Here is a 25,240-nt window from a genome sequence, read left to right as displayed (position 1 = left end):
CATCTTGAAACGTTCAGATCACTTACAACTCAATAGATTCTACCTTCCTGTAACGTTTCAGCCTGATTGGACCTTGTTTTCACACAAATGGACCCAGAATGATGTGAAACTGTGCTTCGTGCAACATAATTCTGGGTGCCATTTAAAAACCATAAGTGCTAATGACTCCATTCCTTTTTGTGGTTGTAGGGGCTGTTGATTGGACTATACTAAAACAAACCTGATCTCTCTAGGACATTCAGAAGCCAAGTTATAAGCCCACAAAGGTGTAACTGGACTACTTCCTTAAATTGACACCAGATCCGGTGACCTTTGGAACATGGTTTCACCCCCTTAGGAAAGTGCTATCATCATGAAACGTTCAGATCACTTACAACTCAATAGATTCTACCTCCCTGTAACATTTCAGCCTGATTGGACATTGTTTTCACACAAATCAACCCAGAATGATGTGAAATTGTGCTTCGTGCACCATAATTCTGGGTGCCATTTAAAAACCATAAGTGCTAATGACTCCATTCCTTTTTGTGGTTATAGGGGCTGTTGATTGGAGAACACTAAAACAAACCTAACCTCTCTAGGACATTCAGAAGCCAAGTTATAAGCCCACAAAGGTGTAACTGGACTACTTCTTTAGAGGGACACCAGGCCCGGTGACCTTTGGGACATGGTTTTACCCCCTATAGGAATGTGCGATCATCTTGAAACGTTCAGATCACTTACAACTCAATAGATTCTACCTTCTTGTAGCGTTTCAGCCTGATTGGACCTTGTTTTCACACAAATGGACCCAGAATGATGTGAAATTGTGCTTCGTGCAACATAATTCTGGGGGCCATTTACAAACCATAAGTGCTAATGACTCCATTCCTTTTTGTGGTTGTAGGGGCTGTTGATTGGAGTACATTAAAACAAACCTGATCTCTCTAGGACATTCAGAAGCCAAGTTATAAGCCCACAAATGTGTAACTGGACTACTTCTTTAAATTGACACCAGATCCGGTGACCTTTGGGACATGGTTTGACCCCCTTAGGAAAGTGCTATCATCATGAAACGTTCAGATCACTTACAACTCAATAGATTCTACCTTCCTGTAACGTTTCAGCTTAATTGGACCTTGTTTTCACACAAATGAACCCAGATTGATGTGAAAGTGTGCTTCGTGCAACATAATTCTGGGTGCCATTTACAAACCATAAGTGCTAATGACTCCATTCCTTTTTGTGGTTGTAGGGGCTGTTGATTGGAGAACACTAAAACAAACCTAACCTCTCTAGGACATTCAGAAGCCAAGTTATAAGCCCACAAAGGTGTAACTGGACTACTTATTTAAAGTGACACCAGGCCCGGTGACCTTTGGGACATGGTTTGACCCCCTATAGGAAAGTGCTATCATCATGAAACGTTCAGATCCTTACAATTCAATAGATTCTACCTTCCTGTAACATTTCAGCCTGATTGGACCTTGTTTTCACACAAATGAACCCAGAATGATGTGAAATTGTGCTTCGTGCACCATAATTCTGGGTGCCATTTAAAAACCATAAGTGCTAATGACTCCATTCCTTTTCGTGGTTGTAGGGGCTGTTGATTGGAGTACATTAAAACAAACCTGATTTCTCTAGGACATTCAGAAGCCAAGTTATAAGCCCACAAATGTGTAACTGGACTACTTCTTTAAATTGACACCAGATCCGGTGACATTTGGGACATGGTTTGACCCCCTATAGGAATGTGCGATCATCTTGAAACGTTCAGATCACTTACAACTCAATAGATTCCACCTTCCTGTAACGTTTCAGCCTGATTGGACCTTGTTTTCACACAAATGAACCCAGAATGATGTGAAATTGTGCTTCGTGCAAAATAATTCTAGGTGCCATTTAAAAACCATAAGTGCTAATGACTCCATTCCTTTTTGTGGTTGTAGGGGCTGTTGATTGGAGTATACTAAAACAAACCTGATCTCTCTAGGACATTCAGAAGCCAAGTTATAAGCCCTCAAAGGTGTCACTGGACTACTTCTTTAAATTGACACCAGGCCCGGTGACCTTTGGGACATGGTTTGACCCCCTATAGGAATGTGCGATCATCATGAAACGTTCAGATCACTTACAACTCAATAGATTCTACCTTCCTGTAACGTTTCAGCCTAATTGGACCTTGTTTTCACACAAATGAACCCAGATTGATGTGAAATTGTGCTTCGTGCACCATAATTCTGGGTGCCATTTACAAATCATAAGTGCTAATGACTCCATTCCTTTTTGTGGTTGTAGGGGCTGTTGATTGGAGAACACTAAAACAAACCTAACCTCTCTAGGACATTCAGAAGCCAAGTTATAAGCCCACAAAGGTGTAACTGGACTAATACTTTAAAGTGACACCAGGCCCGGTGACCTTTGGGACATGGTTTGACCCCCTATAGGAATGTGCGATCATCTTGAAACGTTCAGATCACTTACAACTCAATAGATTCTACCTTCCTGTAACGTTTCAGCCTGATTGGACCTTGTTTTCACACAAATGGACCCAGAATGATGTGAAACTGTGCTTCGTGCAACATAATTCTGGGTGCCATTTAAAAACCATAAGTGCTAATGACTCCATTCCTTTTTGTGGTTGTAGGGGCTGTTGATTGGACTATACTAAAACAAACCTGATCTCTCTAGGACATTCAGAAGCCAAGTTATAAGCCCACAAAGGTGTAACTGGACTACTTCCTTAAATTGACACCAGATCCGGTGACCTTTGGGACATGGTTTCACCCCCTTAGGAAAGTGCTATCATCATGAAACGTTCAGATCACTTACAACTCAATAGATTCTACCTCCCTGTAACATTTCAGCCTGATTGGACCTTGTTTTCACACAAATCAACCCAGAATGATGTGAAATTGTAGCCTGGCAAGCCAGACTAAATAAATGTATTATTTAGTCTGGCCACGCTCCATTGACGGCTCTCCGTTGTGGGGCGGGTTCTACTGTTGTCTTTCAAATGTTCTCTGCATTCCACTGGACAATGAATGTGACATACTCTTGTTTCACTCTGTTGCATCATCCCACCCACCAGGCATATAGAGTGCCCTGATTGGCCCACAAAGCGGATAAAGCTCTGTGATTTGTTCACTAAGCAGATAGAGCACTATGATTGGCCCACCGTTATGGACCAATCACAGCTCTTTATGTGTTTGAAACCCCTCTAGAGAGCTGTGATTGGCCAGCCAGAGTCCTGGTAGGACCTGCTGAGGTTCCAATGGAGCATGCCTAGACCATTCTTTGTAAAGCAAGAATTTGGTCTAGTTCACTAGGCTAGTGAAATTGTGCTTCGTGCACCATAATTCTGGGTGCCATTTAAAAACCATAAGTGCTAATGACTCCATTCCTTTTTGTGGTTGTAGGGGCTGTTGATTGGAGAACACTAAAACAAACCTAACCTCTCTAGGACATTCAGAAGCCAAGTTATAAGCCCACAAAGGTGTAACTGGACTACTTCTTTAGAGGGACACCAGGCCCGGTGACCTTTGGGACATGGTTTTACCCCCTATAGGAATGTGCGATCATCTTGAAACGTTCAGATCACTTACAACTCAATAGATTCTACCTTCTTGTAGCGTTTCAGCCTGATTGGACCTTGTTTTCACACAAATGGACCCAGAATGATGTGAAATTGTGCTTCGTGCAACATAATTCTGGGGGCCATTTACAAACCATAAGTGCTAATGACTCCATTCCTTTTTGTGGTTGTAGGGGCTGTTGATTGGAGTACATTAAAACAAACCTGATCTCTCTAGGACATTCAGAAGCCAAGTTATAAGCCCACAAATGTGTAACTGGACTACTTCTTTAAATTGACACCAGATCCGGTGACCTTTGGGACATGGTTTGACCCCCTTAGGAAAGTGCTATCATCATGAAACGTTCAGATCACTTACAACTCAATAGATTCTACCTTCCTGTAACGTTTCAGCTTAATTGGACCTTGTTTTCACACAAATGAACCCAGATTGATGTGAAAGTGTGCTTCGTGCAACATAATTCTGGGTGCCATTTACAAATCATAAGTGCTAATGACTCCATTCCTTTTTGTGGTTGTAGGGGCTGTTGATTGGAGAACACTAAAACAAACCTAACCTCTCTAGGACATTCAGAAGCCAAGTTATAAGCCCACAAAGTTGTAACTGGACTACTTCTTTAAAGTGACACCAGGCCCGGTGACCTTTGGGACATGGTTTCACCCCCTATAGGAATGTGCGATCATCTTGAAACGTTCAGATCACTTACAACTCAATAGATTATAACTTCCTGTAACGTTTCAGCCTGATTGGACCTTGTTTTCACACAAATGAACCCAGAATGATGTGAAATTGTGCTTCGTGCAACATAATTCTGGGTGCCATTTAAAAACCATAAGTGCTAATGACTCCATTCCTTTTTGTGGTTGTAGGGGCTGTTGATTGGAGTATACTAAAACAAACCTGATCTCTCTAGGACATTCAGAAGCCAAGTTATATGCCCACAAAGGTGTAACTGGACTACTTCTTTAAATTGACACCAGATCCGGTGACCTTTGGGACATGGTTTGACCCCCTTAGGAAAGTGATATCATCATGAAACGTTCAGATCACTTACAACTCAATAGATTCTACCTTCCTGTGACATTTCAGCCTGATTGGACCTTGTTTTCACACAAATGAACCCAGAATGATGTGAAATTGTGCTTCGTGCACCATAATTCTGGGTGCCATTTACAAACCATAAGTGCTAATGACTCCATTCCTTTTTGTGGTTGTAGGGGCTGTTGGTTGGAGTACATTAAAACAAACCTGATCTCTCTAGGACATTCAGAAGCCAAGTTATACGCCCACAAATGTGTAACTGGACTACTTCTTTAAATTGACACCAGATCCGGTGACATTTGGGACATGGTTTGACCCCCTATAGGAATGTGCGATCATCTTGAAACGTTCAGATCACTTACAACTCAATAGATTCCACCTTCCTGTAACGTTTCAGCCTGATTGGACCTTGTTTTCACACAAATGAACCCAGAATGATGTGAAATTGTGCTTCGTGCAACATAATTCTGGGTGCCATTTAAAAACCATAAGTGCTAATGACTCCATTCATTTTTGTGGTTGTAGGGGCTGTTGATTGGAGTATACTAAAACAAACCTAACCTCTCTAGGACATTCAGAAGCCAAGTTATAAGCCCACAAAGGTGTAACTGGACTACTTCTTTAAAGTGACACCAGGCCCGGTGACCTTTGGGACATGGTTTTACCCCCTATAGGAATGTGCGATCGACTTGAAACGTTCAGATCACTTACAACTCAATAGATTCTACCTTCTTGTAGCGTTTCAGCCTGATTGGACCTTGTTTTCACACAAATGGACCCAGAATGATGTGAAATTGTGCTTCGTGCAACATAATTCTGGGTGCCATTTACAAACCATAAGTGCTAATGACTCCATTCCTTTTTGTGGTTGTAGGGGCTGTTGATTGGAGTACATTAAAACAAACCTGATCTCTCTAGGACATTCAGAAGCCAAGTTATAAGCCCACAAATGTGTAACTGGACTACTTCTTTAAATTGACACCAGATCCGGTGACCTTTGGGACATGGTTTGACCCCCTTAGGAAAGTGCTATCATCATGAAATGTTCAGATCACTTACAACTCAATAGATTCTACCTTCCTGTAATGTTTCAGCCTAATTGGACCTTGTTTTCACACAAATGAACCCAGATTGATGTGAAATTGTGCTTCGTGCAACATAATTCTGGGTGCCATTTACAAACCATAAGTGCTAATGACTCCATTCCTTTTTGTGGTTGTAGGGGCTGTTGATTGGAGAACACTAAAACAAACCTAACCTCTCTAGGACATTCAGAAGCCAAGTTATAAGCCCACAAAGGTGTAACTGGACTACTTCTTTAAAGTGACACCAGGCCCGGTGACCTTTGGGACATGGTTTGACCCCCTATAGGAAAGTGCTATCATCATGAAACGTTCAGATCCTTACAACTCAATAGATTCTACCTTCCTGTAACATTTCAGCCTGATTGGACCTTGTTTTCACACAAATGAACCCAGAATGATGTGAAATTGTGCTTCGTGCACCATAATTCTGGGTGCCATTTAAAAACCATAAGTGCTAATGACTCCATTCCTTTTTGTGGTTGTAGGGGCTGTTGATTGGAGTACATTAAAACAAACCTGATCCCTCTAGGACATTCAGAAGCCAAGTTATAAACCCACAAATGTGTAACTGGACTACTTCTTTAAATTGACACCAGATCCGGTGACATTTGGGACATGGTTTGAACCCCTATAGGAATGTGCGATCATCTTGAAACGTTCAGATCACTTACAACTCAATAGATTCCACCTTCCTGTAACGTTTCAGCCTGATTGGACCTTGTTTTCACACAAATGAACCCAGATTGATGTGAAATTGTGCTTCGTGCAACATAATTCTGGGTGCCATTTACAAATCATAAGTGCTAATGACTCCATTCCTTTTTGTGGTTGTAGGGGCTGTTGATTGGAGAACACTAAAACAAACCTAACCTCTCTAGGACATTCAGAAGCCAAGTTATAAGCCCACAAATGTGTAACTGGACTACTTCTTTAAATTGACACCAGATCCGGTGACCTTTGGGACATGGTTTGACCCCCTTAGGAAAGTGCTATCATCATGAAACGTTCAGATCACTTACAACTCAATAGATTCTACCTTCCTGTAACGTTTCAGCCTAATTGGACCTTGTTTTCACACAAATGAACCCAGATTGATGTGAAATTGTGCTTCGTGCAACATAATTCTGGGTGCCATTTACAAACCATAAGTGCTAATGACTCCATTCCTTTTTGTGGTTGTAGGGGCTGTTGATTGGAGAACACTAAAACAAACCTAACCTCTCTAGGACATTCAGAAGCCAAGTTATAAGCCCACAAAGGTGTAACTGGACTACTTCTTTAAAGTGACACCAGGCCCGGTGACCTTTGGGACATGGTTTGACCCCCTATAGGAAAGTGCTATCATCATGAAACGTTCAGATCCTTACAATTCAATAGATTCTACCTTCCTGTAACATTTCAGCCTGATTGGACCTTGTTTTCACACAAATGAACCCAGAATGATGTGAAATTGTGCTTCGTGCACCATAATTCTGGGTGCCATTTAAAAACCATAAGTGCTAATGACTCCATTCCTTTTCGTGGTTGTAGGGGCTGTTGATTGGAGTACATTAAAACAAACCTGATCTCTCTAGGACATTCAGAAGCCTAGTTATAAGCCCACAAATGTGTAACTGGACTACTTCTTTAAATTGACACCAGATCCGGTGACATTTGGGACATGGTTTGACCCCCTATAGGAATGTGCGATCATCTTGAAACGTTCAGATCACTTACAACTCAATAGATTCCACCTTCCTGTAACGTTTCAGCCTGATTGGACCTTGTTTTCACACAAATGAACCCAGAATGATGTGAAATTGTGCTTCGTGCAAAATAATTCTAGGTGCCATTTAAAAACCATAAGTGCTAATGACTCCATTCCTTTTTGTGGTTGTAGGGGCTGTTGATTGGAGTATACTAAAACAAACCTGATCTATCTAGGACATTCAGAAGCCAAGTTATAAGCCCTCAAAGGTGTCACTGGACTACTTCTTTAAATTGACACCAGGCCCGGTGACCTTTGGGACATGGTTTGACCCCCATAGGAATGTGCGATCATCATGAATCGTTCAGATCACTTACAACTCAATAGATTCTACCTTCCTGTAACGTTTCAGCCTAATTGGACCTTGTTTTCACACAAATGAACCCAGATTGATGTGAAATTGTGCTTCGTGCAACATAATTCTGGGTGCCATTTACAAATCATAAGTGCTAATGACTCCATTCCTTTTTGTGGTTGTAGGGGCTGTTGATTGGAGAACACTAAAACAAACCTAACCTCTCTAGGACATTCAGAAGCCAAGTTATAAGCCCACAAAGGTGTAACTGGACTAATACTTTAAAGTGACACCAGGCCCGGTGACCTTTGGGACATGGTTTGACCCCCTATAGGAATGTGCGATCATCTTGAAACGTTCAGATCACTTACAACTCAATAGATTCTACCTTCCTGTAACGTTTCAGCCTGATTGGACCTTGTTTTCACACAAATGGACCCAGAATGATGTGAAACTGTGCTTCGTGCAACATAATTCTGGGTGCCATTTAAAAACCATAAGTGCTAATGACTCCATTCCTTTTTGTGGTTGTAGGGGCTGTTGATTGGACTATACTAAAACAAACCTGATCTCTCTAGGACATTCAGAAGCCAAGTTATAAGCCCACAAAGGTGTAACTGGACTACTTCCTTAAATTGACACCAGATCCGGTGACCTTTGGGACATGGTTTCACCCCCTTAGGAAAGTGCTATCATCATGAAACGTTCAGATCACTTACAACTCAATAGATTCTACCTCCCTGTAACATTTCAGCCTGATTGGACCTTGTTTTCACACAAATCAACCCAGAATGATGTGAAATTGTGCTTCGTGCACCATAATTCTGGGTGCCATTTAAAAACCATAAGTGCTAATGACTCCATTCCTTTTTGTGGTTGTAGGGGCTGTTGATTGGAGAACACTAAAACAAACCTAACCTCTCTAGGACATTCAGAAGCCAAGTTATAAGCCCACAAAGGTGTAACTGGACTACTTCTTTAGAGGGACACCAGGCCCGGTGACCTTTGGGACATGGTTTTACCCCCTATAGGAATGTGCGATCATCTTGAAACGTTCAGATCACTTACAACTCAATAGATTCTACCTTCTTGTAGCGTTTCAGCCTGATTGGACCTTGTTTTCACACAAATGGACCCAGAATGATGTGAAATTGTGCTTCGTGCAACATAATTCTGGGGGCCATTTACAAACCATAAGTGCTAATGACTCCATTCCTTTTTGTGGTTGTAGGGGCTGTTGATTGGAGTACATTAAAACAAACCTGATCTCTCTAGGACATTCAGAAGCCAAGTTATAAGCCCACAAATGTGTAACTGGACTACTTCTTTAAATTGACACCAGATCCGGTGACCTTTGGGACATGGTTTGACCCCCTTAGGAAAGTGCTATCATCATGAAACGTTCAGATCACTTACAACTCAATAGATTCTACCTTCCTATAACGTTTCAGCTTAATTGGACCTTGTTTTCACACAAATGAACCCAGATTGATGTGAAAGTGTGCTTCGTGCAACATAATTCTGGGTGCCATTTACAAACCATAAGTGCTAATGACTCCATTCCTTTTTGTGGTTGTAGGGGCTGTTGATTGGAGAACACTAAAACAAACCTAACCTCTCTAGGACATTCAGAAGCCAAGTTATAAGCCCACAAAGGTGTAACTGGACTACTTCTTTAAAGTGACACCAGGCCCGGTGACCTTTGGGACATGGTTTGACCCCCTATAGGAATGTGCGATCATCTTGAAACGTTCAGATCACTTACAACTCAATAGATTATAACTTCCTGTAACGTTTCAGCCTGATTGGACCTTGTTTTCACACAAATGAACCCAGAATGATGTGAAATTGTGCTTCGTGCAACATAATTCTGGGTGCCATTTAAAAACCATAAGTGCTAATGACTCCATTCCTTTTTGTGGTTGTAGGGGCTGTTGATTGGAGTATACTAAAACAAACCTGATCTCTCTAGGACATTCAGAAGCCAAGTTATATGCCCACAAAGGTGTAACTGGACTACTTCTTTAAATTGACACCAGATCCGGTGACCTTTGGGACATGGTTTGACCCCCTTAGGAAAGTGCTATCATCATGAAACGTTCAGATCACTTACAACTCAATAGATTCTACCTTCCTGTGACATTTCAGCCTGATTGGACCTTGTTTTCACACAAATGAACCCAGAATGATGTGAAATTGTGCTTCGTGCACCATAATTCTGGGTGCCATTTACAAACCATAAGTGCTAATGACTCCATTCCTTTTTGTGGTTGTAGGGGCTGTTGGTTGGAGTACATTAAAACAAACCTGATCTCTCTAGGACATTCAGAAGCCAAGTTATACGCCCACAAATGTGTAACTGGACTACTTCTTTAAATTGACACCAGATCCGGTGACATTTGGGACATGGTTTGACCCCCTATAGGAATGTGCGATCATCTTGAAACGTTCAGATCACTTACAACTCAATAGATTCCACCTTCCTGTAACGTTTCAGCCTGATTGGACCTTGTTTTCACACAAATGAACCCAGAATGATGTGAAATTGTGCTTCGTGCAACATAATTCTGGGTGCCATTTAAAAACCATAAGTGCTAATGACTCCATTCATTTTTGTGGTTGTAGGGGCTGTTGATTGGAGTATACTAAAACAAACCTAACCTCTCTAGGACATTCAGAAGCCAAGTTATAAGCCCACAAAGGTGTAACTGGACTACTTCTTTAAAGTGACACCAGGCCCGGTGACCTTTGGGACATGGTTTTACCCCCTATAGGAATGTGCGATCGACTTGAAACGTTCAGATCACTTACAACTCAATAGATTCTACCTTCTTGTAGCGTTTCAGCCTGATTGGACCTTGTTTTCACACAAATGGACCCAGAATGATGTGAAATTGTGCTTCGTGCAACATAATTCTGGGTGCCATTTACAAACCATAAGTGCTAATGACTCCATTCCTTTTTGTGGTTGTAGGGGCTGTTGATTGGAGTACATTAAAACAAACCTGATCTCTCTAGGACATTCAGAAGCCAAGTTATAAGCCCACAAATGTGTAACTGGACTACTTCTTTAAATTGACACCAGATCCGGTGACCTTTGGGACATGGTTTGACCCCCTTAGGAAAGTGCTATCATCATGAAATGTTCAGATCACTTACAACTCAATAGATTCTACCTTCCTGTAATGTTTCAGCCTAATTGGACCTTGTTTTCACACAAATGAACCCAGATTGATGTGAAATTGTGCTTCGTGCAACATAATTCTGGGTGCCATTTACAAACCATAAGTGCTAATGACTCCATTCCTTTTTGTGGTTGTAGGGGCTGTTGATTGGAGAACACTAAAACAAACCTAACCTCTCTAGGACATTCAGAAGCCAAGTTATAAGCCCACAAAGGTGTAACTGGACTACTTCTTTAAAGTGACACCAGGCCCGGTGACCTTTGGGACATGGTTTGACCCCCTATAGGAAAGTGCTATCATCATGAAACGTTCAGATCCTTACAACTCAATAGATTCTACCTTCCTGTAACATTTCAGCCTGATTGGACCTTGTTTTCACACAAATGAACCCAGAATGATGTGAAATTGTGCTTCGTGCACCATAATTCTGGGTGCCATTTAAAAACCATAAGTGCTAATGACTCCATTCCTTTTTGTGGTTGTAGGGGCTGTTGATTGGAGTACATTAAAACAAACCTGATCCCTCTAGGACATTCAGAAGCCAAGTTATAAACCCACAAATGTGTAACTGGACCACTTCTTTAAATTGACACCAGATCCGGTGACATTTGGGACATGGTTTGAACCCCTATAGGAATGTGCGATCATCTTGAAACGTTCAGATCACTTACAACTCAATAGATTCCAACTTCCTGTAACGTTTCAGCCTGATTGGACCTTGTTTTCACACAAATGAACCCAGAATGATGTGAAATTGTGCTTCGTGCAAAATAATTCTGGGTGCCATTTAAAAACCATAAGTGCTAATGACTCCATTCCTTTTTGTGGTTGTAGGGGCTGTTGATTGGAGTATACTAAAACAAACCTGATCTCTCTAGGACATTCAGAAGCCAAGTTATAAGCCCTCAAAGGTGTCACTGGACTACTTCTTTAAATTGACACCAGGCCCGGTGACCTTTGGGACATGGTTTGACCCCCTATAGGAATGTGCGATCATCATGAAACGTTCAGATCACTTACAACTCAATAGATTCTACCTTCCTGTAACGTTTCAGCCTAATTGGACCTTGTTTTCACACAAATGAACCCAGATTGATGTGAAATTGTGCTTCGTGCAACATAATTCTGGGTGCCATTTACAAATCATAAGTGCTAATGACTCCATTCCTTTTTGTGGTTGTAGGGGCTGTTGATTGGAGAACACTAAAACAAACCTAACCTCTCTAGGACATTCAGAAGCCAAGTTATAAGCCCACAAAGGTGTAACTGGACTACTTCTTTAAAGTGACACCAGGCCCGGTGACCTTTGGGACATGGTTTGACCCCCTATAGGAAAGTGCTATCATCATGAAACGTTCAGATCCTTACAATTCAATAGATTCTACCTTCCTGTAACATTTCAGCCTGATTGGACCTTGTTTTCACACAAATGAACCCAGAATGATGTGAAATTGTGCTTCGTGCACCATAATTCTGGGTGCCATTTAAAAACTATAAGTGCTAATGACTCCATTCCTTTTCGTGGTTGTAGGGGCTGTTGATTGGAGTACATTAAAACAAACCTGATCTCTCTAGGACATTCAGAAGCCAAGTTATAAGCCCACAAATGTGTAACTGGACTACTTCTTTAAATTGACACCAGATCCGGTGACATTTGGGACATGGTTTGACCCCCTATAGGAATGTGCGATCATCTTGAAACGTTCAGATCACTTACAACTCAATAGATTCCACCTTCCTGTAACGTTTCAGCCTGATTGGACCTTGTTTTCACACAAATGAACCCAGAATGATGTGAAATTTTGCTTCGTGCAAAATAATTCTAGGTGCCATTTAAAAACCATAAGTGCTAATGACTCCATTCCTTTTTGTGGTTGTAGGGGCTGTTGATTGGAGTATACTAAAACAAACCTGATCTCTCTAGGACATTCAGAAGCCAAGTTATAAGCCCTCAAAGGTGTCACTGGACTACTTCTTTAAATTGACACCAGGCCCGGTGACCTTTGGGACATGGTTTGACCCCCTATAGGAATGTGCGATCATCATGAAACGTTCAGATCACTTACAACTCAATAGATTCTACCTTCCTGTAACGTTTCAGCCTAATTGGACCTTGTTTTCACACAAATGAACCCAGATTGATGTGAAATTGTGCTTCGTGCAACATAATTCTGGGTGCCATTTACAAATCATAAGTGCTAATGACTCCATTCCTTTTTGTGGTTGTAGGGGCTGTTGATTGGAGAACACTAAAACAAACCTAACCTCTCTAGGACATTCAGAAGCCAAGTTATAAGCCCACAAAGGTGTAAGTGGACTAATACTTTAAAGTGACACCAGGCCCGGTGACCTTTGGGACATGGTTTGACCCCCTATAGGAATGTGCGATCATCTTGAAACGTTCAGATCACTTACAACTCAATAGATTCTACCTTCCTGTAACGTTTCAGCCTGATTGGACCTTGTTTTCACACAAATGGACCCAGAATGATGTGAAACTGTGCTTCGTGCAACATAATTCTGGGTGCCATTTAAAAACCATAAGTGCTAATGACTCCATTCCTTTTTGTGGTTGTAGGGGCTGTTGATTGGACTATACTAAAACAAACCTGATCTCTCTAGGACATTCAGAAGCCAAGTTATAAGCCCACAAAGGTGTAACTGGACTACTTCCTTAAATTGACACCAGATCCGGTGACCTTTGGGACATGGTTTCACCCCCTTAGGAAAGTGCTATCATCATGAAACGTTCAGATCACTTACAACTCAATAGATTCTACCTCCCTGTAACATTTCAGCCTGATTGGACCTTGTTTTCACACAAATCAACCCAGAATGATGTGAAATTGTGCTTCGTGCACCATAATTCTGGGTGCCATTTAAAAACCATAAGTGCTAATGACTCCATTCCTTTTTGTGGTTGTAGGGGCTGTTGATTGGAGAACACTAAAACAAACCTAACCTCTCTAGGACATTCAGAAGCCAAGTTATAAGCCCACAAAGGTGTAACTGGACTACTTCTTTAGAGGGACACCAGGCCCGGTGACCTTTGGGACATGGTTTTACCCCCTATAGGAATGTGCGATCATCTTGAAACGTTCAGATCACTTACAACTCAATAGATTCTACCTTCTTGTAGCGTTTCAGCCTGATTGGACCTTGTTTTCACACAAATGGACCCAGAATGATGTGAAATTGTGCTTCGTGCAACATAATTCTGGGGGCCATTTACAAACCATAAGTGCTAATGACTCCATTCCTTTTTGTGGTTGTAGGGGCTGTTGATTGGAGTACATTAAAACAAACCTGATCTCTCTAGGACATTCAGAAGCCAAGTTATAAGCCCACAAATGTGTAACTGGACTACTTCTTTAAATTGACACCAGATCCGGTGACCTTTGGGACATGGTTTGACCCCCTTAGGAAAGTGCTATCATCATGAAACGTTCAGATCACTTACAACTCAATAGATTCTACCTTCCTGTAACGTTTCAGCTTAATTGGACCTTGTTTTCACACAAATGAACCCAGATTGATGTGAAAGTGTGCTTCGTGCAACATAATTCTGGGTGCCATTTACAAACCATAAGTGCTAATGACTCCATTCCTTTTTGTGGTTGTAGGGGCTGTTGATTGGAAAACACTAAAACAAACCTAACCTCTCTAGGACATTCAGAAGCCAAGTTATAAGCCCACAAAGGTGTAACTGGACTACTTCTTTAAAGTGACACCAGGCCCGGTGACCTTTGGGACATGGTTTGACCCCCTATAGGAATGTGCGATCATCTTGAAACGTTCAGATCACTTACAACTCAATAGATTATAACTTCCTGTAACGTTTCAGCCTGATTGGACCTTGTTTTCACACAAATGAACCCAGAATGATGTGAAATTGTGCTTCGTGCAACATAATTCTGGGTGCCATTTAAAAACCATAAGTGCTAATGACTCCATTCCTTTTTGTGGTTGTAGGGGCTGTTGATTGGAGTATACTAAAACAAACCTGATCTCTCTAGGACATTCAGAAGCCAAGTTATAAGCCCACAAATGTGTAACTGGACTACTTCTTTAAAATGACACCAGATCCGGTGACCTTTGGGACATGGTTTGACCCCCTTAGGAAAGTGCTATCATCATGAAACGTTCAGATCACTTACAACTCAATAGATTCTACCTTCCTGTAACATTTCAGCCTGATTGGACCTTGTTTTCACACAAATGAACCCAGAATGATGTGAAATTGTGCTTCGTGCACCATAATTCTGGGTGCCATTTAAAAACCATAAGTGCTAATGACTCCATTCCTTTTTGTGGTTGTAGGGGCTGTTGATTGGAGTACATTAAAACAAACCTGATCTCTCTAGGACATTCAGAAGCCAAGTTATAAGCCCACAAATGTGTAACTGGACTACTTCTTTAAATTGACACCAGATCCGGTGACATTTGGGACATGGTTTGACCCCCTATAGGAATGTGCGGTCATCTTGAAACGTTCAGATCACTTACAACTCAATAGATTCCACCTTCCTGTAACGTTTCAGCCTGATTGGACCTTGTTTTCACACAAATGAACCCAGAATGATGTGAAATTGTGCTTCGTGCAACATAATTCTGGTTGCCATTTAAAAACCATAAGTGCTAATGACTCCATTCCTTTTCGTGGTTGTAGGGGCTGTTGATTGGAGAATATGAAAACAAACCTGATCTCTCTAGGACATTCAGAAGCCAAGTTATAAGCCCACAAAGGTGTAACTGGACTACTTCTTTGAATTGACACCAGATCCGGTGACCTTTGGGACATGGTTTGACCCCCTTAGAAAAGTCCTATCATCATGAAATGTTCAGATCACTTACAACTCAATAGATTCTACCTTCCTGTAACATTTCAGCCTGATTGGACCTTGTTTTCACACAAATGAACCCAGAATGATGTGAAATTGTGCTTCGTGCAACATAATTCTGGGTGCCATTTAAAAACCATAAGTGCTAATGACTCCATTCCTTTTTGAGGTTGTAGGGGCTGTTGATTGGAGTACACTAAAACAAACCTGATCTCTCTAGGACATTCAGAAGCCAAGTTATAAGCCCTCAAAGGTGTCAGTGGACTACTTCTTTAAAGTGACACCAGGCCCGGTGACCTTTGGGACATGGTTTGACCCCCTATAGGAATGTGCGATCATCATGAAACGTTCAGATCACTTACAACTCAATAGATTCTACCTTCTTGTAACGTTTCAGCCTGATTGGACCTTGTTTTCACACAAATGGACCCAGAATGATGTGAAATTGTGCTTCCTGCAACGTAATTCTGGGTGCCATTTACAAACCATAAGTGCTAATGACTCCATTCCTTTTTGTGGTTGTAGGGGCTGTTGGTTGGAATTCATTAAAACAAACCAGATCTCTCTAGGACATTCAGAAGCCAAGTTATAAGCCCACAAATGTGTAACTGGACTACTTCTTTAAATTGACACCAGATCCGGTGATCTTTGGGACATGGTTTGACCCCCTATAGGAAAGTGCTATCATCATGAAACGTTCAGATCACTTACAAATCAATAGATTCTACCTTCCTGTAACGTTTCAGCCTGATTGGACCTTGTTTTCACACAAATGAACCCAGAATGATGTGAAATTGTGCTTCGTGCAACATAATTCTGGGTGCCATTTACAAAACATAAGTGCTAATGACTCCATTCCTTTTTGTGGTTGTAGGGGCTGTTGATTGGAGTACACTAAAACAAACCTAACCTCTCTAGGGCATTCAGAAGCCAAGTTATAAGCCCACAAAGGTGTAACTGGACTACTTCTTTAAAGTGACACCAGGCCCGGTGACCTTTGGGACATGGTTTGACCCCCTATAGGAATGTGTGATCATCATGAAACGTTCAGATCACTTACAACTCAATAGATTCTAACTTCTTGTAAAGTTTCAGCCTGATTGGACCTTGTTTTCACACAAATGGACCCAGAATGATGTGAAATTGTACTTCGTGCAACATAATTCTGGGTGCCATTTACAAACCATAAGTGCTAATGACTCCATTCCTTTTTGTGGTTGTAGGGGCTGTTGATTGGAGTACATTAAAACAAACCTGATCTCTCTAGGACATTCAGAAGCCAAGTTATGAGCCCACAAATGTGTAACTGGACTACTTCTTTAAATTGACACCAGATCCGGTGACCTTTGGGACATGGTTTGACCCCCTTAGGAAAGTGCTATCATCATGAAACATTCAGATCACTTACAACTCAATAGATTCTACCTTCCTGTAACGTTTCAGCCTGATTGGACCTTGTTTTCACACAAATGAACCCAGAATGATGTGAAATTGTGCTTCGTGCAACATAATTCTGGGTGCCATTTACAAACCTTAAGTGCTAATGACTCCATTCCTTTTTGTGGTTGTAGGGGCTGTTGATTGGAGTACACTAAAAAAACCTGATCTCTCTAGGACATTCAGAAGCCAAGTTATAAGCCCACAAATGTGTAACTGGACTACTTCTTTAAATTGACACCAGATCCGGTGACCTTTGGGACATGGTTTGATCCCCTTATGAAAATACTATCATCATGAAACGTTCAGATCACTTACAACTCAATAGATTCTACCTTCCTGTAACGTTTCAGCCTGATTGGACCTTGTATTCACACAAATGAACCCAGAATGATGTGAAATTGTGCTTTGTGCCACATAATTCTGGGTGCCATTTAAAAACCATAAGTGCTAATGACTCCATTCCTTTTTGTGGTTGTAGGGGCTGTTGATTGGAGTATACTAAAACAAACCTGATCTCTCTAGGACATTCAGAAGCCAAGTTATAAGCCCACAAATGTGTAACTTGACTACTTCTTTAAATTGAAACCAGATCCGGTGACCTTTGGGACATGGTTTGACCCCCTTAGGAAAGTGCTATCATCATGAAACGTTCAGATCACTTACAACTCAATAGATTCTACCTTCCTGTAACGTTTCAGCCTGATTGGACCATGTTTTCACACAAATGGACCCAGAATGATGTGAAATTGTGCTTCGTGCAACATAATTCTGGGTGCCATTTACAAACCATAAGTGCTAATGACTCCATTCCTTTTTGTGGTTGTAGGGCCTGTTGATTGGAGTACACTAAAACAAACCTGATCTCTCTAGGACATTCAGAAGCCAAGTTATAAGCCCACAAATGTGTAACTGGACTACTTCTTTAAAGTGACACCAGATCCGGTGACCTTTGGGACATGGTTTTACCTCCATAGAAATGTGCGATCATTTTGAAACGTTCAGATAACTTACAACTCAATAGATTCTACCTTCTTGTAACGTTTCAGCCTGATTGGACCTTGTTTCACTCAAATGAACCCAGAATGATGTGAAATTGTGCTTCGTGCAACATAATTCTGGGTGCCATTTAAAAACCATAAGTGCTAATGACTCCATTCCTTTTAGTGGTAATGGGGGCTGTTAATTGGAGTACTCTAAAACAACCCTGACCTCTCTAGGATATTCAGAAGCCAAGTTATAAGCCCACAAAGGTGTAACTGGACTACTTCTTTAAATTGACACCAGGCCCGGTGACCTTTGGGACATGGTTTGACCCCCTTAGGTAAGTGCTATCATCATGAAACGTTCAGATCACTTACAACTCAATAGATTCTACCTTCCTGTAACGTTTCAGCCTGATTGGACCTTGTTTTCACACAAATGAACCCAGAATGATGTGGAATTGTGCTTCGTGCAACATAATTCTGTGTGCCATTTAAAAACCATAAGTGCTAATGACTCCATTCCTTTTAGTGGTAATGGGGGCTGCTAATTGGAGTACTCTAAAACAAACCTGACCTCTCTAGGATATTCAGAAGCCAAGTTCTAAGCCCACAAAGGTGTAACTGGACTACTTCTTTAAAGTGACACCAGGCCCGGTGACCTTTGGGACATAGTTTGACCCCCTTAGGAAAGTGCTATCATCATGAAACGTTCAGATCACTTACAACTCAATAGATTCTACCTTCCTGTAACGTTTCAGCCTGATTGGACCTTGTTTTCACACAAATGAACCCAGAATGATGTGAAATTGTGCTTCGTGCAACATAATTCTGGGTGCCATTTAAAAACCATAAGTTCTAATGACTCCATTCCTTTTAGTGGTAATGGGGGCTGCTAATTGGAGTACTCTAAAACGAACCTGACCTCTCTAGGATATTCAGAAGCCAAGTTCTAAGCCCACAAATGTGTAACTGGACTACTTCTTTAAAGTGACACCAGGCCCGGTGACCTTTGGGACATGGTTTGACCCCCTATAGGAATGTGCGATCATCATGAAACGTTCAGATCACTTACAACTCAATAGATTCTAACTTCTTGTAAAGTTTCAGCCTGATTGGACCTTGTTTTCACACAAATGGACCCAGAATGATGTGAAATTGTACTTCGTGCAACATAATTCTGGGTGCCATTTACAAACCATAAGTGCTAATGACTCCATTCCTTTTTGTGGTTGTAGGGGCTGTTGATTGGAGTACATTAAAACAAACCTGATCTCTCTAGGACATTCAGAAGCCAAGTTATAAGCCCACAAAGGTGTAACTGGACTACTTCTTTAAATTGACACCAGGCCCGGTGACCTTTGGGACATGGTTTGACCCCCTTAGGAAAGAGCTATCATCATGAAACGTTCAGATCACTTACAACTCAATAGATTCTGCCTTCCTGTAACGTTTCAGCCTGATTGGACCTTGTTTTCACACAAATGAACCCAGAATGATGTGAAATTGTGCTTCGTGCAACATAATTCTGGGTGCCATTTACAAACCTTAAGTGCTAATGACTCCATTCCTTTTTGTGGTTGTAGGGGCTGTTGATTGGAGTACACTAAAAAAACCTGATCTCTCTAGGACATTCAGAAGCCAAGTTATAAGCCCACAAATGTGTAACTGGACTACTTCTTTAAATTGACACCAGATCCGGTGACCTTTGGGAAATGGTTTGATCCCCTTATGAAAGTACTATCATCATGAAACGTTCAGATCACTTACAACTCAATAGATTCTACCTTCCTGTAACGTTTCAGCCTGATTGGACCTTGTTTTCACACAAATGAACCCAGAATGATGTGAAATTGTGCTTTGTGCCACATAATTCTGGGTGCCATTTAAAAACCATAAGTGCTAATGACTCCATTCCTTTTTGTGGTTGTAGGGGCTGTTGATTGGAGTACATTAAAACAAACCTGATCTCTCTAGGACATTCAGAAGCCAAGTTATAAGCCCACAAATGTGTAACTGGACTACTTCTTTAAATTGACACCAGATCCGGTGACATTTGGAACATGGTTTGACCCCCTATAGGAATGTGCGATCATCTTGAAACGTTCAGATCACTTACAACTCAATAGATTCTACCTTCTTGTAGCGTTTCAGCCTGATTGGACCTTGTTTTCACACAAATGGACCCAGAATGATGTGAAATTGTGCTTCGTGCAACATAATTCTGGGGGCCATTTACAAACCATAAGTGCTAATGACTCCATTCCTTTTTGTGGTTGTAGGGGCTGTTGATTGGAGTACATTAAAACAAACCTGATCTCTCTAGGACATTCAGAAGCCAAGTTATAAGCCCACAAATGTGTAACTGGACTACTTCTTTAAATTGACACCAGATCCGGTGACCTTTGGGACATGGTTTGACACCCTTAGGAAAGTGCTATCATCATGAAACGTTCAGATCACTTACATCTCAATAGATTCTACCTTCCTGTAACGTTTCAGCCTAATTGGACCTTGTTTTCACACAAATGAACCCAGATTGATGTGAAAGTGTGCTTCGTGCAACATAATTCTGGGTGCCATTTACAAACCATAAGTGCTAATGACTCCATTCCTTTTTGTGGTTGTAGGGGCTGTTGATTGGAGAACACTAAAACAAACCTAACCTCTCTAGGACATTCAGAAGCCAAGTTATAAGCCCACAAAGGTGTAACTGGACTACTTCTTTAAAGTGACACCAGGCCCGGTGACCTTTGGGACATGGTTTGACCCCCTATAGGAATGTGCGATCATCTTGAAACGTTCAGATCACTTACAACTCAATAGATTATACCTTCCTGTAACGTTTCAGCCTGATTGGACCTTGTTTTCACACAAATGAACCCAGAATGATGTGAAATTGTGCTTCGTGCAACATAATTCTGGGTGCCATTTAAAAACCATAAGTGCTAATGACTCCATTCCTTTTTGTGGTTGTAGGGGCTGTTGATTGGAGTATACTAAAACAAACCTGATCTCTCTAGGACATTCAGAAGCCAAGTTATAAGCCCACAAAGGTGTAACTGGACTACTTCTTTAAAATGACACCAGATCCGGTGACCTTTGGGACATGGTTTGACCCCCTTAGGAAAGTGCTATCATCATGAAACGTTCAGATCACTTACAACTCAATAGATTCTACCTTCCTGTAACATTTCAGCCTGATTGGACCTTGTTTTCACACAAATGAACCCAGAATGATGTGAAATTGTGCTTCGTGCACCATAATTCTGGGTGCCATTTAAAAACCATAAGTGCTAATGACTCCATTCCTTTTTGTGGTTGTAGGGGCTGTTGATTGGAGTACATTAAAACAAACCTGATCTCTCTAGGACATTCAGAAGCCAAGTTATAAGCCCACAAATGTGTAACTGGACTACTTCTTTAAATTGACACCAGATCCGGTGACATTTGGGACATGGTTTGACCCCCTATAGGAATGTGCGATCATCTTGAAACGTTCAGATCACTTACAACTCAATAGATTCCACCTTCCTGTAACGTTTCAGCCTGATTGGACCTTGTTTTCACACAAATGAACCCAGAATGATGTGAAATTGTGCTTCGTGCAACATAATTCTGGGTGCCATTTAAAAACCATAAGTGCTAATGACTCCATTCCTTTTCGTGGTTGTAGGGGCTGTTGATTGGAGAATATGAAAACAAACCTGATCTCTCTAGGACATTCAGAAGCCAAGTTATAAGCCCACAAAGGTGTAACTGGACTACTTCTTTGAATTGACACCAGATCCGGTGACCTTTGGGACATGGTTTGACCCCCTTAGAAAAGTGCTATCATCATGAAATGTTCAGATCACTTACAACTCAATAGATTCTACCTTCCTGTAACATTTCAGCCTGATTGGACCTTGTTTTCACACAAATGAACCCAGAATGATGTGAAATTGTGCTTCGTGCAACATAATTCTGGGTGCCATTTAAAAACCATAAGTGCTAATGACTCCATTCCTTTTTGAGGTTGTAGGGGCTGTTGATTGGAGTACACTAAAACAAACCTGATCTCTCTAGGAAATTCAGAAGCCAAGTTATAAGCCCTCAAAGGTGTAACTGGACTACTTCTTTAAAGTGACACCAGGCCCGGTGACCTTTGGGACATGGTTTGACCCCCTATAGGAATGTGCGATCATCTTGAAACGTTCAGATCACTTACAACTCAATAGATTATACCTTCCTGTAACGTTTCAGCCTGATTGGACCTTGTTTTCACACAAATGAACCCAGAATGATGTGAAATTGTGCTTCGTGCAACATAATTCTGGGTGCCATTTAAAAACCATAAGTGCTAATGACTCCATTCCTTTTTGTGGTTGTAGGGGCTGTTGATTGGAGTATACTAAAACAAACCTGATCTCTCTAGGACATTCAGAAGCCAAGTTATAAGCCCACAAAGGTGTAACTGGACTACTTCTTTAAAATGACACCAGATCCGGTGACCTTTGGGACATGGTTTGACCCCCTTAGGAAAGTGCTATCATCATGAAACGTTCAGATCATTTACAACTCAATAGATTCTACCTTCCTGTAACATTTCAGCCTGATTGGACCTTGTTTTCACACAAATGAACCCAGAATGATGTGAAATTGTGCTTCGTGCACCATAATTCTGGGTGCCATTTAAAAACCATAAGTGCTAATGACTCCATTCCTTTTTGTGGTTGTAGGGGCTGTTGATTGGAGAACACTAAAACAAACCTAACCTCTCTAGGACATTCAGAAGCCAAGTTATAAGCCCACAAAGGTGTAACTGGACTACTTCTTTAAAGTGACACCAGGCCCGGTGACCTTTGGGACATGGTTTGACCCCCTATAGGAATGTGCGATCATCTTGAAACGTTCAGATCACTTACAACTCAATAGATTATACCTTCCTGTAACGTTTCAGCCTGATTGGACCTTGTTTTCACACAAATGAACCCAGAATGATGTGAAATTGTGCTTCGTGCAACATAATTCTGGGTGCCATTTAAAAACCATAAGTGCTAATGACTCCATTCCTTTTTGTGGTTGTAGGGGCTGTTGATTGGAGTATACTAAAACAAACCTGATCTCTCTAGGACATTCAGAAGCCAAGTTATAAGCCCACAAAGGTGTAACTGGACTACTTCTTTAAAATGACACCAGATCCGGTGACCTTTGGGACATGGTTTGACCCCCTTAGGAAAGTGCTATCATCATGAAACGTTCAGATCACTTACAACTCAATAGATTCTACCTTCCTGTAACATTTCAGCCTGATTGGACCTTGTTTTCACACAAATGAACCCAGAATGATGTGAAATTGTGCTTCGTGCACCATAATTCTGGGTGCCATTTAAAAACCATAAGTGCTAATGACTCCATTACTTTTTGTGGTTGTAGGGGCTGTTGATTGGAGTACATTAAAACAAACCTGATCTCTCTAGGACATTCAGAAGCCAAGTTATAAGCCCACAAATGTGTAACTGGACTACTTCTTTAAATTGACACCAGATCCGGTGACATTTGGGACATGGTTTGACCCCCTATAGGAATGTGCGATCATCTTGAAACGTTCAGATCACTTACAACTCAATAGATTCCACCTTCCTGTAACGTTTCAGCCTGATTGGACCTTGTTTTCACACAAATGAACCCAGAATGATGTGAAATTGTGCTTCGTGCAACATAATTCTGGGTGCCATTTAAAAACCATAAGTGCTAATGACTCCATTCCTTTTCGTGGTTGTAGGGGCTGTTGATTGGAGAATATGAAAACAAACCTGATCTCTCTAGGACATTCAGAAGCCAAGTTATAAGCCCACAAAGGTGTAACTGGACTACTTCTTTGAATTGACACCAGATCCGGTGACCTTTGGGACATGGTTTGACCCCCTTAGAAAAGTGCTATCATCATGAAATGTTCAGATCACTTACAACTCAATAGATTCTACCTTCCTGTAACATTTCAGCCTGATTGGACCTTGTTTTCACACAAATGAACCCAGAATGATGTGAAATTGTGCTTCGTGCAACATAATTCTGGGTGCCATTTAAAAACCATAAGTGCTAATGACTCCATTCCTTTTTGAGGTTGTAGGGGCTGTTGATTGGAGTACACTAAAACAAACCTGATCTCTCTAGGACATTCAGAAGCCAAGTTATAAGCCCTCAAAGGTGTCAGTGGACTACTTCTTTAAAGTGACACCAGGCCCGGTGACCTTTGGGACATGGTTTGACCCTCTATAGGAATGTGCGATCATCATGAAACGTTCAGATCATTTACAACTCAATAGATTCTACCTTCTTGTAACGTTTCAGCCTGATTGGACCTTGTTTTCACACAAATGGACCCAGAATGATGTGAAATTGTGCTTCGTGCAACATAATTCTGGGTGCCATTTACAAACCATAAGTGCTAATGACTCCATTCCTTTTTGTGGTTGTAGGGGCTGTTGGTTGGAATTCATTAAAACAAACCAGATCTCTCTAGGACATTCAGAAGCCAAGTTATAAGCCCACAAATGTGTAACTGGACTACTTCTTTAAATTGACACCAGATCCGGTGACCTTTGGGACATGGTTTGACCCCCTTAGGAAAGTGCTATCATCATGAAACGTTCAGATCACTTACAACTCAATAGATTCTACCTTCCTGTAACGTTTCAGCCTGATTGGACCTTGTTTTCACACAAATGAACCCAGAATGATGTGGAATTGTGCTTCGTGCAACATAATTCTGTGTGCCATTTAAAAACCATAAGTGCTAATGACTCCATTCCTTTTAGTGGTAATGGGGGCTGCTAATTGGAGTACTCTAAAACAAACCTGACCTCTCTAGGATATTCAGAAGCCAAGTTCTAAGCCCACAAAGGTGTAACTGGACTACTTCTTTAAAGTGACACCAGGCCCGGTGACCTTTGGGACATAGTTTGACCCCCTTAGGAAAGTGCTATCATCATGAAACGTTCAGATCACTTACAACTCAATAGATTCTACCTTCCTGTAACGTTTCAGTCTGATTGGACCTTCT

The sequence above is a fragment of the Nothobranchius furzeri genome, chromosome 8, assembly GCF_043380555.1.
Source record: "Nothobranchius furzeri strain GRZ-AD chromosome 8, NfurGRZ-RIMD1, whole genome shotgun sequence".
Lineage (NCBI taxonomy): Eukaryota > Metazoa > Chordata > Actinopteri > Cyprinodontiformes > Nothobranchiidae > Nothobranchius > Nothobranchius furzeri.
This window is presented reverse-complemented; position numbering follows the sequence as displayed.